Raw genomic sequence first — 11,563 nt, forward strand, 5'->3', positions numbered from 1 at the left:
TTATAAGGATTTGAAATAAGTTTGGGGCCAAGATAACAAGTCATGGGACTCGAATTACTTGCGTAAGCTACCAACTTGGATGTCTTATGTACTTAAGCTACTGGAGTACATGTTGAGCTTACGTAGCAAGGATTACATAGGTTCTTAAAGTGAGATGAGATTACGAACCCACGAAAGAGGCGAAAGGAGGCGTAGCACCTACTTGGAAGCAACTAGGTGATGCACCTACTTGAAAGCAACTAGGTGATGCACCTACTTGGACTAAGTAGGTGATGCACCTACTTGGACCAAGTAGGTGACTCACCTACTTGTGTGGACCCCACACTACCACGTGGTAGCCAAGGATTAGAGACATGGCGTGAGGTGGCACCCTAGGGGACTGCCACGTGTCACCCCTAGAGGGATTCCACATGTCATATCCTAAGGAGGTGTATATATGTACATTATGCTGAAATGTAATTCATTTTCAGCATGTTTATCCTTGGAAAAAAAAGAGAAAAACATTGAGGAACAAGAGAGGGCAGCCACGGATTTGGCCAATTTGAGGTAAGCCTCCGACTTTTATTCCGTGAATTAATTATATAGGGTATACCACAATAAAATGAAGGTTTTATTAATGTAAATTTATGGTGTGTAACATCACCAAAAGGATACATCAGTCTGGTAAAGTTTCAGCACGTTAAGGAACTTCTGAAGCCAATTTTCAGCAAGTTTGGGAAGCCGTTTGTTAAGGTATGGATTGATTCTGTTTTCCCATGTTTTGGTGAAGGTTTAAGAATTTTATATATGTGTAAACATGAGTTGGAGACATAAAAATATGGACGTTACGGCTGAAGGAAATTGCAGGTCATGTAGGGACTGTTTTGACATATTCTAGTGGCTTAAAGTATAACTAGTGTCGATGTTATTGTAGTGTCATATTGGGAATTGTTTTGTAGTGTTGTAGGGATGGAAACATGTATAAATATGGGTATAAGTTATTCTTGTTTCATCCACATGACACCCCATTTCATGTGGTTACGATTTTACAAAATAAAGATTGAAAACTATATTTTGGAGTCGTAGTTTTGAGCGGGTTGTTTGGGACTTGTTTGGTGTGATGTTGAGGTGGTATAATTGTGTATTGGCTGATGGTTGTTATTTTTGGTTGGCTGTACTAAATGAAATTTTAATTGGAAGTTCGGATAGGTAAAGTTATAGAGGAAATGCTGCCCGAATTTTGTTAACTTCTTAACTAACTAATACACTAGTCGAGACTAGTCAAGAAAGGAAAATAAGGAATTGATTCCTATGGATGCTTAGTTGTGGATTTAGAAGCTGTATAGTTAAATATTATTAATGTTAGTACTAGCTTCGTGTTAAATAGGTTCAGAAGGCAACGAGGCAAGAGTGGTTACGATTACTCTATAAAAGGTATGTAAAGCTTATATCTTCCTTTCTTTTGGCATGTCTTCAAGTTAAGTAATAAATGATATGAACTCGAGGTTAAATCTACTCATATATGCCAAGCGTAATTCACGGTTTTTATTTACTTCTTGATGAAATCACTCTTAAGGTAATTGAACTAGGGCTTCTCAAGCCTTCCATACATTAGGAAGTGATGAGTATGTGAAGCTATCCTTCTTTTCTCTTGGAATGTATTAGACATAAGTGGTTTTTATATGAAATGTGGTGATAATACCATTCATAAAACTCCAAGAATGACTCATAATTCTTACTCACTTCTTCGTATTAGAACTCCTATAATAGCTGAGTTATTGCCTTCTAAGACTTCTCTATGATAAAGGGTAGTATATGTAAAGCATGCCTCTTGTTTCTTTCGGAATGTCTTAAATGTAAGTGAAATGAAATATGGTATGAGTGTGGAGGTAGTTCCCATTGTAAGTTCCGAGTATCACTCATGACTTGTGTTTACTTCTAGATACTAAGGCTCTTAAGGTAGTTGAGTTATCCCCCTCGAGCCTTCTACATGTAAAGACATGATATGTTGAGTAGTGACTGAGTACGTAAGCTCCTATTTCTAAGACTTTGTGATGATAAATGTCTCTGATTGCATAAGTTGTGTAGCATTATCTTGATGCAAGTCTATGATTCCTATGAATTCGTTTGATATGGCCCCTGAATCCTGATGACACTTATAGGATATTTGAGATGATCATCATTTTGATCCTCAAATGATAGTTCATGACAATTGTTATACCTAGTCTTAGATGATGATATAATTGCATATGGTGACTCACTACTCTACTCGTGCATGTTGTTAATACATCTTCCACTGAGTCCCATGAAGAACTGGGTATGATCGAGTCCCATAAAGGGTTGGGTACGATATATGATGACATGATTATTCACTGAGTCCCTTAAAGGGCCAGGTATGACCAAGTCCCATAAAGGGTCGAGTACGATATATGATGATATGAGCATTCACCGAGTCCCATAAAGGGCCGGGTACGACTGAGTCCCATAAAGGGCCGGGTACGATATATGATAGTATGATTATTATAGTAGTATGATTGTTTATCGAGTCCCTCACAAGATGACTGGGTATTACACATATATGCATATGATGACCTAATGAAATATTTGGGACACCAAGTCCCATGATAGGCCGGATATAGTATATCTATACGCTATATGTATACTACTCTCTTTACCGGGTATGGTATGGGAGGATGACATACATACCCTCATTTTATAAGATGCAGGTGTAGTGATTTACTAAATAATATACTTGTTTCTTGCACCCCTAATTCTGTTGTAATCTCACTTATACTGTGTTATTCTTTATATACTCATTACATGTATCGTACTGACCTCCTTTCTTCGGGGGGCTACATTTCATACCCACAGGTATAGATGTTCATTTCGGAGATCTGCCAGCTTAGGATTTCCGCTCAGCTATATTGGAAGTGCTCCACTATTACAGAGCCTAGCCTTTAGGTACTGGTCCTTCTATTTATATATTTCTTTACTCAGGGATATGGCGGTGGCCCTGTCCCACCATATGTCATTATTACTATTCTTAGAGGTCTGTAGATATGTGTATGTGGGTTGTTTGTAAGTTTGTTTTAATTGTACTTATACGACACATTGACAATGTTTTTATGTTATGGCAGCCTAGCCGGTTTACGTTCCCTTTCATATTATGATACGAATTAAAGAGGCTACATGTACATGAAAGGATTTTGACCCATTGGGTTTTTTTGTGTAGCATCACAGTATTCAGAGTTCAACCTTACTATAGCTGATAGGAATGTTTACGGGGGTCCAGGTCGGACCCCAATTACTGCCCATGGGGTTGGGTTGTGACATGAAGTTTTGCACTGACTACCTCTGACACACTAAAGACCATTTCTGACACTATGGGGACCACTCTTAGTCGACTGCACTGGGGACCTATGACAATCCCTCATAAAGATTCCCAACTTACCGCACTCGAGACATGAGCCAATGCAACTAGCGAAAATGACCCAACTAGACTAGAATGAGCTCTATGACCTGAATGTCCATAATGCAAGCCTTGAGAAGTAAAACCAAAAGTCTATCTATCGCGGGTACAATAACCCTTCTCTATAGTCCCTAAAACCTAAGGTGCTACCACCATAGGTATGGTAGGTAAAGAAAGAAGATGACTGGTACTGAGATGATGCTCACCTCAGGGTGAGAAGTCCTCATAGTCATACTAATGGAGAGGCCTCTTACAATTATCTCTGAAAGATTCAAGTCATGCCTTCTCTATGATTCTTGCATGACTAACCTAGAAAAGGTAGACCCCACTACTATCAAGTGCTCTAATGCAAAATGGAGTGATAAAGTCAACCTCTAACAAACCTGTATCTCAAATCCCTCTTAGTGGTCAAGAAGGTGGACGTATAGTCGTTCAATGCCAAAAACCTAATCACTTACTCAGATACAAATAACGAACTCTACTGGAAAATAACCAATTCATCATTGGCTTGAGAACCACTTGCCAAAACTCTTGTAGAATGTGTTGATGCTTCGACAATGTCCATTGAAAAAATTGAGCTATTTATATAAGAGAGAGTAGATTCTAAAGTATCAATTTTTGAGGTTAATCAAAGCGAAGGTACACGATGAGGAGTAAAGAACAAAATTTTCTAACTATTCCCTATAGCCTCCCGAAGATAGGATATAGACGTCTCTATACTGATTCAAAGGCCTCTACAAGGCATTGTCTTTATACCAATGATGCCGGTTAACTTAGAGTTCTGATACCAACCTGTCATGACCTAATTTCACAAGTCATGGTGGATCCTACTACAATCCACCATTAGGTAAGACTAACCCATATCCCAAAATAAAAAGCAACAGGCTATCAAGCGGAAGATAAACAAATAAAGCAGAAGATAATGATAACAAGAAGAAAGAGGGATAGCTGAATAAATACAGAATACACAAAACCACTTCGAAAACCTGGGATAAGTCATTAATCGAGCATCTAATCAAAATAAGAGTACAATGCTTTTGCAAATACAAATATATGTACAAATTGTCTTCGTAAACAAAGTAAGGACTAGTCCTAGACCAACATAGATGGAAATTGGATACTCCAAATGCCAACTTCTCACTCAATCTATGAATCTGAGATACTCTGAACGAAATCCAATCAATGGCAATACCCCATACTATAATCTATAGGGGAAAAAGTGTAGTATGAGCACCAAACGAATGGTACTCAGTAGGCGTAGTTCGACTGAGTTTCATAGAAAAAGCAATAAAAACAACATATAAATAAGGTAAGTATAACCCAAGTAACTACATAAGATCTATAATAATATTGAACAAGTTATAAAATAAAGAATTAGGATACAAGGAAAAAGGAAGCAGAGTCAAAGAGCATACCGGAAGACACAAGTCCAACAAGCTCTTCACACTAAGAAGTACTACATGAGTAAACTAAATTCTTACATATAACCAACAATCACAAATAAACAATATACCAACTTGACCAAACTCAATTAAATGTAATATACTAATGTGAGATGAACTAAAATGACCTTATCTCAACACAGAAACTCGACGTAATAGGAAGTACCAGTCAACAAGTCAAGTATAGGCCATAAAGTTGACCAGTTACAAGTGCAATAAAAGATGAGTATGAAAATAATAAAACAATAACATGATTTCCATAACCTCGAAAGGTACAAACAACAAACATAATCCCCGGCCCCCAAAAAACAAGGGGACCAAAAAGCAAATAATTTATTGGGGTTAAGTGATACATATGAATGCAAATTTTTAGTAAACCAATAGTATCATCTTAAATATTAGTAAGCATTAGTGATAAAGTGCCTTCTGTAACCAAGTGCAGACACCTACCCCATCCCGCCAGGTAGGACCAGGAAGCTCCCTCATTTGATACAATGATACACTTGGTAAGATGGGCCAATAAGGGATGTGAGTAATCCATATACACTGCCTGCAGATGAACTATATCTTATATAAATACCTCTCCATCATGGTACCAGAGGAATGGGTAGTCAAAATAATGAAAGAAAGGGCGACAACACGCCAACTAGTCAAGTAAAATCTGTGTACATGCTAGATGCCTCAAATATTTCAAGTACAAAATGAGCAAATCCATGACACCTCATCTACGTCAAAAATATGTTTATCGAGTGATTCAGGTTGTACGACTCCCATTAAAACTAGCTTAAAGAGTAAAATCAATTTAGAATAGTAATAGTATGTAAAATGTGCTTTCTCAAAAATTGTAGTGAAAATCCAATGTATTAACCTCCATCTTACCACAAAACATGTGAGAATGCTCAGTCAATACAATACATTCCATCATAAACATAAAAGAAGCCACATGCAATAAAAAATATAATACTTGTCCTACCCTGCTACCCAGGTGAAAGGAACTAACCTAGAATCCAACTATTCTCCGAAGATGGCCTCGGGCCCAACAATATAACAATAGCTCAATAAAGTATAAAAGTCCTACAACTAATCAGCAAGCAAAGGAATCAAGAAGAGCTCTAGATTCCATAAGGGGAGAGAAATATTCTAGGAACAACGTCTTACCCTAGAATCAGATCGCTTTAGTCTACAACTAAGGAAAAATAATGCTTACCACCATAAAAAAAGGTTCATTTTACCTTGCCAAACTTGTGTCCCAAATTGGAATACAATTCGAAGCTCGAAATAGCATGGAATCTAGACATGTATTTAAATAACTATTAAACCTAAAGAAGGAGAGTAGCTAGCAGCTAAAACTCAAAAAATACCTCAAATAGTGGTCCCCCGACAGTTCACAAGAACTCAAATGCATAGCCATGCCAAATTCGAGCAACCCATCCTCTGAATCACCCAAAGTTGAGCTAAAATGAGAGAGGAATGAGCTAAAGCAAGCTAAGCTTCACACGGCCCTGAGGAAGCCAAAAGGCCCTCTTCGTTAGGAAAATGAGGGATGAATGGTGATTTTTGGAATTAAAATATCCAAAATTTTGTTTGCTAAAAGGTAGATCTTGTCACTAAAAGCCCAATATCTATTCAATAAAAGCCTGCAACAGATATCAACTTTTCCAAATTATTTTTTCAAAATCTCTTCAAGGACCCTCAAAATTCATTCGGAACTCGATATAAAAAACTAGACATGCTACCCCACCAAATTCCATATTTCAGGCTCAATGGAATCGTTGAATTTCTAAAAAAAGTTTGTTATGAGAAAAATACCCCCTCGGAACCCAATTAGGCCTAAAAATTATTTTTTCTCATAAACACCAAAAATAAAAAATATGACCTCGAGACCCAAACCAAATGTCCTACTAAACCAAATTCAATATTTTGGAGCTAATGGAACTGATGGAATTCTCATACGATAACTAATTTTCCAAATATTGACCAAAGTCAACTCTTGGCATTTAAGCTTTCCAACATCTCATCTAAGTTCTCAAACTCACACTAAATATCCTACGGACCCAAAATAAAGGTTATTCTAGACAAAAATTAATATTTTAGAGACAACCATGCTAATGGAATTTCAATCCGAGCATGTTTACCAAGAATGTTAACCAAAGTTCAACTTTTGCCAAAACATCAAAGTTAATGGCACAAACTCGCAAATAAAGCTTTGAGATTCGAGTCGATTATGCCACTAACCTAAAATAACCATTCCAAAGATGATGGAACCATCACAATTCCATTCTAAAGTTGTTTTCTTGGTGTTTTGACAAAGTCAAGCATTTAAATTTTGAATGCTCCAAAACACAAAAATGGGTATAAAACCCAAATGAACGACCAGGCGGTCGAACTGTCAATTTCATGAAGTCATAAATGACTTGGGGCCACTACAAGAAACCTGTAAATTCTCAAAAGATTGGAAAATAGAGGATATAACCCAGAGGGTAATTACAAGTTTTGCCCTTTGACTAGTCTTTGCCATAGACTTGTGTAGCTTGGAGTTGATAGGTCTTAGAATCTCTACAACCTCACTTTGTATGACTTAGATCTCTATAGACTAATATAGCAGACTTTTGTTTTTAATCAAAATTTTCCTCATTATATAAAGCAGAAAGAAAGAACAAGTACAACGAGGGGGACATGAAAAGCCTTACCTCCAAAAATAAGATGGATGAGAAGCCGGCTTTAAGGTCGGCATACTTATCCCTGATACAAAGGTGCTATCTATGTACTTGAAAAGCGTTAAATCTATGAGAGGACTCCTCTTGGTACAATGCGACTAAGAAGAGAAAACATAACTGAGGGAGGATCGATTTTCCCTAAATCCAAAATAAGCATCACAACTCCAACACAAGGCTCAAGGTCAGTACAACTAAACCAGGAGACACACAACGGTGACAAAAATTGAAAACTAGTTTCATTTTTAATAGCCGTTGAGTGCGGCTCCAAGTATTGGGTGTTGTGTTGCTGGTCTGGATTTTTGTTGATTGCATCATGCATTTGAAGTTCTGCATACAACTTGCATGACTTAAACAAGTGAGAAGCTTGATGTTGTGATTGTTGTTGTATGTTGTTATAGCATGGTAATTGGCATGGATGGAGTGTTGATGAGCTTCCTGCATGCCAGGCTGCTGCCTCCCTTCTTTTGAAGTTCTGTGGGTTTGCATAGAAAAGTAACCAAAGTAACAAACACCTGTGGGTGTTTGGTTGTTGCTGTTGTTGAACTGTTGCTGCTCCAAATACATTCAGTTGCACCAAAAGACAAGTATGAAACCATCTGTTATAGCCTCTGTTTCAGGTTGTGACTCCATGGATTGTTGGAAGAAACAGCTCCAATTATTGTTGTTCTTATACTCTGCTCAGAGAAATAACCATAGGCCATTCCACATGTTGGCCTAATAGATGCCAAGATGCAGATCAGCCCTGTAGTTTGGATTGTATTTCTGAAGCTGTTGTTGTTGGAAGTTGTTGTTGAGAGTTGTTGTATGTTGTAGGTCTGAGGTGTGAAAGTGCAAGGCTGCACTTGTTTCATCTAAGCAAATTTGCTGTAGGTGTTGTTGTTGTAGTTGGTGTTGCACTTTGGAGGAGTTCCAAGGTTAGCTATTGTAGTTCCCCTGTAAGACTCCAATCTTCTATAGATCTGCATCCTAGGTATCCCATGTTGTTGGTGTAGTTCTCCACTAATAAGTAAACAAGCAAAGGTCTCCAATGGTGTTGTTACTTACAGTGCATACAACCTGCTGTATCTCTACACTGTAGCTATTGGTGTTGTGGTGTAACTTTTGGAGTAATTGTTTTTGGTGTGCTGCTGTAGATTCCTGGTGAGTAGCTCCAACTTGTTCTGCTGGAGTTCCATGTTGTTGCCTTCTCTGCAATGTAGCTGCTGCTGTAACTCAATTGTATTCACTGCTGCTACTGTAATATAGGATATGCAGGTGATGTTGCTAAGATGCTGCAGGTCTAGGGTGGGTTGTTGGTCCAAGAATTCCACTCTCAGTTGCTGCAACTCCAATGCTATGTTCGAACCTGCATGGTACCTGCACAAGATAGACAAACAAAAGGAGAAATCCCATTGCTGATTCCTGTGCTGCATCTCTACAGCATTCTTATGTTGTTGTTGCTGCATCACTGTAATGTAGTTGCTGCTTTTTATGTTCCTGTTATATAAGAGTGTTGTTGTAATGATGAGGTCCAAGTAAGCCAAGTAGTTGTCTCCCTTAGTGTGAGGATCTATGGACCAGTACAAACAAACAAGACCAACAAGCCACTGCTGTAGTTTGTTCATATTCTGCTGCAGGTCCTTGGGTATCTCCATGTTACTTCCATAGTAGAGGGGGTTAAGATTCTTGTTGTTGCAAGCTATTCCCAAGAGGAGACCATTCATCAGGATCAACTCTTCAGAGTACCTGCACCCACAAACCAAAAAAAGAAAAACACACAAACAACCAATTTTGTAACCTGTTGCACCATGTCTTTGCTGTTGTATATTACTGTAGGAGGTGCAGCTCTGGCTTAGATGTTTAAGTGATGGTGCATTGCAGTTTGGAAGGTTCCATTGCTGTTGTATTATGTGCCTGCACACCAACAAATAGACACCCAAGGAATTCCAAGTAGCTTGGATATAATGGGGCTGATGCAAGTAATAAAGGGTGGACTCTAGCATGTTGGAATTGTTGTTAGGGGCTGGTGAGGTTCCTGCATCTCTAGCATTTGTCTCCCTTTGTTTGGATCTCTGTGGACCTGTACAAACAAGTAGCCAAAGAACCAAACAAATGTGGGGGAAGTATAGGCTGCTGCAAACCTGAAGCCAGCTTCTTGGTGCCTTCATAGTGGAATTGTTCAGTTGTATGTTGTGGAAACTTACCTTCAGGAGGAGACCTTTCCTCATGATCATATCCTTAGATTACCTTCACATACAAACAAAACAAAGACAAATCAAAGAAAGGAAAAGACCTCAAACAGTTCTTTGGAGCTTGTTAGCTTTAAATCGGCTAACTTTTTCAAGGTCGCTCGACTAATGTATCCAATTATCCGATTGAGGTGACACTTCTTAGGATTAGCAAGTACTGTATTTTCTCTGCTCCTGCAACATTTGGAGGTATTTTTGACAAGATAGAAGCTCAAAGTACTGAAGTGCACCATTGGGAGGCTTAAGTCGACTAACTTTTTCAAGGTCGCTCGACTAATGTCTCCAATTATCTGTTGGAGATGAAACTTCTTGGGTTTTGAAAATATTGTATTTTCTATATTCTTGCAAAGTTTGGAGGCCATTTGGCCAAGTTGGAAGCTCCAAGTTGTGACGTGCTTCATTTGGGGACTTAAGTCGGCTGACTTTTTCAAGGTCGCTCGACTAACGTCTCCAATTATCCGTTTGAGATGAGACTTCTTGGGCTATACAAGAGTTATATTTGCTGCAATCTTGGACAATCTGGAGTCATTTTGGTGTAGCATGGTGTATTTGTTGAAGGTTGTTGGTTGCTTCAGGTCTCTGTTGCTGTTGCTGAGTGGCTGCTGCTGTTGATCAGTTGCAGTCACTGTTGCTGCTGTATTGTGGTACATACCAGTGATGTCTTTGAGATGCTGGTGGAGGAACTCCAAACTCAGCTGCTGCAACTCCAATCCAAGGATCAAAGTATTATGATACCTGCACAAAGAGGCACCCAACAGGAAACAAAATTGGAACTTAAGCTTCATTTTTTATGGTTGTTGAGTGTGGATCCATGTGTTGGATGTTGGGTTGCTGGTCTAGATTGGTGTTGCTGTGTGCTCCTGTGTGTTGTGGTAGTTGGAAGTTCTTGTTCTTTGAGGGTGCAGCTGTGTAAAGTACATGCACCAGGTAAACAAACAAGAAGACACCACTACTCTAGCTCTTACTTCTAGATGTATGTTAGTAGTTCTACTGAAGCAGTAAACAAGGGAGACTCTCCCCTTACAATAGGTGATAACTAGGTGGAATAAAGAGTAAAACAAATTACACATAGATAGTCTATTACACATTTGAGAAATAGGTCAGTCAAGAAGATAGTTTGATCCTTTTTAGAGTTTTCCTTCTGAAACTTGCCATTCCTAGCTTGTCCATCTTAATGTAGCCCTTTGTTTCCTGTGGTAGCTGCTGGAGGTTGTAGAAGTGTTGTGTATCATTGAAATTGTGGCTGCATTTTGATAAGGTATCTACAGGATGGTTTGCTTCTCTGAAGATATGTTTGCACTGAAAGAGTTCTAATTGTTGGACCAAAGATTGTAGCTTTGTAACATATCTGTGAATGCTCCAGGGTGGTTTGAGGTCTTGTTTTAGCCACTTAGTCAATAGTTCTGAGTCAACTTCCAATATCACTCTATTATATCCATGTTGGAGACACCAGTTATGGCCAATAACTGCTGCCTACACCTCTGCCTGGTTATTAGTATCCATTCCCAATGGAGTAGCAAAGGCATATATTAAGTTACTATTGTGGTCTCTTAATATTCCTCCTGCTCCAATTTTCCCAGGGTTGTCTAATGCACTCCCATCAGTATTCAGTTTCACAATAGAAGCTGGAGGTCTGATCCACATAACTTTGGTCACTCTTATGTCTTGTTGGCACTGTTCTATCATAGGAACCAGTTCCTTCCAGCTCTGAGGCCACTTAATGTAAGG

Source organism: Solanum dulcamara, chromosome 8 (genome assembly GCF_947179165.1).
Source record: "Solanum dulcamara chromosome 8, daSolDulc1.2, whole genome shotgun sequence".
Classification (NCBI taxonomy): domain Eukaryota; kingdom Viridiplantae; phylum Streptophyta; class Magnoliopsida; order Solanales; family Solanaceae; genus Solanum; species Solanum dulcamara.